We start from the raw sequence: 5,431 nt of genomic DNA, 5'->3' as shown, positions 1-5,431 counted from the left end.
AAACTTCTCAACCCTAAAAGGTAACTTCTCTAATAGCTTTATGCAAATAAGGTAGCCACCCTATGCTTTAAAACCTCCCAGTTTTCTTATCAGTTAAGATACAGGAACTCTGGTAACTAAGAAACAGCTGTTACCATCCTCACTGCTTCTCCTGTTTTAGAGAGATTTGATGCAATGCACTTCCAGTTTTAACCTGATCTCCGTGCACCTTCACATGTTATCTAAACTGTGTTTCGCATTCCTTGGTGGGGACTCAGGAAAACCAGCCCAATTCCTGCCGGGTAGGTCTCTTGTCTTGCTGTCTGTCCTGAGAGAGCAGGTAGATAGACAAGAATTCCCTACAGCTGGGCTCTAAGAGTGGCAGGGCATATTTCTGCAGCCAGTTTTACAGTTGACACTTCACTGTCAAGGTTTGGAAGATTCGGGCGCACGTCAGGTATGTCAATTCATGTAACCAGCTGTCTGTGTGCTGACTAGACTCAGGGCATTCCTTGTAATCTCCACAGACTGACAGACACTCATAGGATAACTGTCTCACCCAGACTGCTGGCTCGCACAGGCAGAGAAAGAATCCGAATCCCCCACAACTGGCCTCTTTCCACTCATTTCCGAGTAGCCTCTCCAATCCTTGTAATTAATATTTTATGGATTGTGTTGGTGGCGCACGGCTTTAATCCCAGCATTTGGGAGTCAGAGGCAGGCGGATCTCTGTGAGTTCGAGGCTAGCCTGGTATACAGAGTGAGTTCCAGGACAGGCTCTAAAACAATACAGAGAAACCTTGTCTCAAAACAAACAAATGAACAAACTAACAAAAACAAAAACCAAACAAAACAAAAAGATTTTATGTATTAACTTTAATGGTTCTAGAATACTGGAGAGGCAGACTTTAATTATCTGCACAATTGTTCTTCTGTAACAATAGTAGCTTTTGAACCACTGGGATTGTGCAATTAACCAAAGTCCTCCATATGGGGGAAGAATGTGAGTTTTAGGTACAACCTCGTTTATCTTTTACTTATTGTGTAATTTGTGGCAAAAAAATTTTTTTAGATCTCTTTTAAAAAAATCTTATTTAAAGAATATTGTTGCTATTAAATAACTTATGTAAATGTGATCTACATTAATAAATACTAAAGGTGTTCTGCCTCCTACATGCACATTCCACTTGGCACAACTACATTAAATAAATAAATGAATAAATAAGTAAATAAATAAACAAAATAAAATCCTTCAGGATTTATTTGTCCAGGCCGAGCTCTTGAGTACTAAGTGGATGTCACATCTGGTCAGGTGAGTAACAAGTCTGAGGTAGAGCCTGGGTTTTGACTTCACTCACTCCTTGTGTGGAGGAACCAGTTAAACCCCCCACTCCCCCCCACTTCAGACAAATCAACTCTGCAGTTTTGGGAATCATAGACAAAAGTCAAACAGGCAGCAAGCAAACTATGGCAGAACCGACTGCACACTTCCTGCTCCCAAGTGGGGTGGGTGACTGTACGAGGAGTCGTCTACCATTTATTCTGCACGGCTAGAGAAAGGAGAAACGTACACCAGCAACTGATCATACACCACCCACTAACTGATATGCCCAACATCATGCCAGACACTCAAAGACGCACAACAACGTGGCATTTTCTTGGCCTCATAGGATGAAACACTGTACAGTTGTGTGTGTGTGTTGTGTGTGTGTGGGGGGGGGTATTTCGTAAGTCTGAAAATCTGGGGTTCAAACTAAAATATTTGAAACAATCAAAACCTTTTTAAAATTCAGAATGAAAGTTGTAAAAATGCAGTTGTGTTGGGTGGGGTTTTTTGTTTTTGTCTTGCTCTGTTTTTTCTAAACTTGACACATGCTAGAGCCATCTGGGAGGGAGAAACCTCAAATGAGACATGCCTCCATCACAGTGGCCTGTGGACAAGCCTTTGGGGCATCTTCTAATTTAATGATTGGTGTGGGCATATCCAGCCCTGTGGGTGGCATCACTCCTGGACAGGCATCCTGGACTGTATGAGGAAGCAGTCTGAACAAACACACAGAGAGAGCCAATAAACAGCATTTTTCCATGGCCCTTGCTTCAATTCTTGTCTCCGGGCTCCTGATTAAGTCCCTGTCCTGACTTTCCCCAATGATAGACTGTGGCAGAGAAATGTAAGATGACATAAACCCTTTTCTCCCCAAGATTCTCTTTGCCATGGTGTTAAACACAGCAGTGGAGAACCAGCTAATTTAGTAGCCTTGCCTTGTGGGGGAACTTTACCTGCTGGTGTGGTTGACCTATGGGTCTATTCTAATTCTAGATCCCTTGATTTCATTTACTGTCATATGAGTGTGACCATAATAGTGTGAAAAAAAAAAAGGTCCATCTCTGCTGTGCTGTAGCTATTTATCTCCAGAAAGGTCTTTATCAATCCTTCACCTCCACACTTATGCATTTGCTACTGACTAAATGGTATTTTCAGACCAGAAGGTCTTAGATGCCCCTCATCCCATCTGATACACCATCATTTTCCATCCAGTGAAAAGAACTGCACCTGTTAAAGCTAGCTTTCCTTAACAAAAGCGGAAACAATCAAAGACATTTCTGAGGCTGGTCAGATGGCTCAGTGGGTGAAGGAGCTTGTCCCCGAGCCTAACAACCGAGTTATATCCCCAGAACCAACATGGCAGAAGAAAAGAACTGACCCCTCCATAGGCTGTCCTCTGGCCTGCACAGGGACTCTGTTGTATATGTGCACACATATGCTATGCACCTGTACAGACACACACACACACACACACACACACACACACACACACACACACACCATCTTAGCAATGAAAACAAAAAATTGAAGACACAATCCAGCAAGAGAACCACAGACTTAGTAAATGCCTCAGCCAAACGTCCTAAAGTCAAAGATGAGCCAGGAGTTGAGGGAGTTAGGGGAGAAAAAAAATGTAATGAAAATTAAGGTATGTCTGAACAAGAAAGCAAAGCAGAGTGGCATCTGTAACAAATCATCAATCTGTGTCTCCCTCTCTGAGAGTGTTCCACAGGGAATAAAACCTCGGCTCTCTTTCCTGCTTACAGCATAGCAAATTCATTGACAACTTTTACAACTCCATTGGTGGCGGGGGATCTTCCTGTGTTCAGGACTTGACCTGCCTTTTTCCTCGGCCTTTCATGGATGCCCTTCCTCCATCTCCAAAGAGTTAAAACTTACAATCAGGCAAGAACTCAAGGGCTTTCACTCTCATTCCTACTGCAAACTTCAGAAGGCCCTGTTGAGTACGAGCTAACATAGCTAATTCTTGTGAGTTTTAAGGGATAGGGGTCTTGCTCAATGGATGCGCTCACTTGGGGAAAATAATCTCAACCTTAAAAATCTGATTTGTACATCCCCTATATCAAGTGGGAGAGAGAGAGAGCGAGAGAGAGAGAGAAGGAGGGATGGAGAGGAGGGGATAACATAAAGACCTCTTCAGGTTTAAGGGTTTCTATGAGACTTGTAAAAATCTTTTCACAATTTAAGAAGACTGTTGTCTCTGCCTATCCTTAGATTAAGCTAAAGAATGAGCCCTTGGGAAGCTAAACATGAGCTCTCCAGAAAAAAATCCTTTAACGCATCTTAGCAAGCCACTAAGAAAGTTCCAGATGATTTCTGCTGTTTACTTCTTCTAGTTGCCTCCCCACACTGTGCCAGAGCAAGGCAGTGTGTCCAATACCAACCAAAATTCTGGACCACCGCAAAACTGGGCTATGACAATCACTTGACAATATCTAGTCTCCCTCCTCTGGACTCACTCACTGGCTCTCACAGATGCTCCATCCTGGAAACTCAGTGGAGTGCTTGGACAGGCAGGTGCAACAGCTTCTGAGCTACAAGCTACTCTGTGAGCACAGATGTGAATTCTCCAGGTCCGAACAAGTCTTCAGAGACAACCCTGAGGCAGAAACCCCACCTGACTCACCCTAATTCCAGACTCTTGGGAACCATGTGAGATATGAACGTTTGCTGTGTGAGCTGCTACGTTTTAAAATAGTCTACTTTGTTGCAATAGCCAGGTAATTAACGCTTGTTACCATGTTACCATGCCGATCCATAGCTGGTCTCCTTGGATGTAGAAGCCAAGGGTACCTGCTAGGATGGAATGACTTGACTCCTATTTCCTCCTTACTCTCCCCCCCCCCGCCCCCCACTATATTACCCTTACAGCGAGGTCAAAAGCTCAACCTTTACTCACACTCAGTGTGCCTTGTGACATCTGTGGCATCAGGAAGCTGGCAGCACTGGGGTTTCTGGTGTCAGAGAACGCTTCCTCTCTTAGCGGTTGTTGTGCCGCTAATCAAAAGATATCTGGCCCATTCTGATGAGGTAAAACATGTTCTTGTTCTGCGTTTGTTTTATATATTTGATAAGAATGAACTCATTGCATCATGGAAGGAAATATTGTATCATGCATCCCCTATCACATGCCATACCCTTCCATTTGCTGGGATAGCAAGCCTGAGCTCTCATGCTTTGACCCTATATTCATTTTTCTCAAAGTAGATTATATATATATATATATATATATATATATATATATATGTAGAGAGAGAGAGAGAGAGAGAGATTGAGCCCCACTGAATAATGATAGTCAATCTACTTAAGACTATAATAAACATACATATTTTGGTGTCAGTCTCAGAGCTTTGAAACAGGAGTAAAAAACTTGAAAATTCAAGGGAAAACACAAGAAACCTGAATCACAGAGATTTTAACATTCTCTTTCAACAGTTGATACATTAGATAGAAAATCAGTGTGAATATAGAAGATTTAAAAACACTATCAGCCAAGGCCACATAACTGGCATTGATAAAAACAAAATAGACACAGAATTCTCCAGGCAATAATTGCAGAGAATGTCATATGACAATAGTCAAATTAAGTCACAGAATCAACAGCATAAAGGTAATCGCAATCAGGAATATTCATAAATTAAATAGCATACCTTTAGCCACATTGTGACTCAAATTGATACGAAATGTATACACGTATCTAAAATGCAAGATGCAATGAGGATGAAAATTCACACTGGTGGCTGCTGGGATTCGAGAGACTATGGATCACCACCTAAGACACGGAGAAAACGAACAAAACACATGAATGAAGAAATTTGAAAAAACGTCAGAAGGAAGGAAATAGCATTAGTACAGAAAAAACAAATGAAACAGGACGGAGGAAAGCAACCAATAAAAATCGACGGCGTCAACAACTGGCTTGTTGAGATCGCTGAAGTCGATCAGTCTCCCTCCAGTCATGAGGACTGAAGAGAAAAATAAAAGGGCAAAAGACACAAATGTCCCGTGTCAGGAGGAAGACCACTGAGAATATTCAGTTCCCACTGATGTTCAAAAGAGGCTGTCCCAAACAGTTTTAAAAATGACAGCGTGACACACACGTGT

Source organism: Phodopus roborovskii, unplaced genomic scaffold (genome assembly GCF_943737965.1).
Source record: "Phodopus roborovskii unplaced genomic scaffold, PHOROB, whole genome shotgun sequence".
NCBI lineage: Eukaryota > Metazoa > Chordata > Mammalia > Rodentia > Cricetidae > Phodopus > Phodopus roborovskii.
This window is presented reverse-complemented; position numbering follows the sequence as displayed.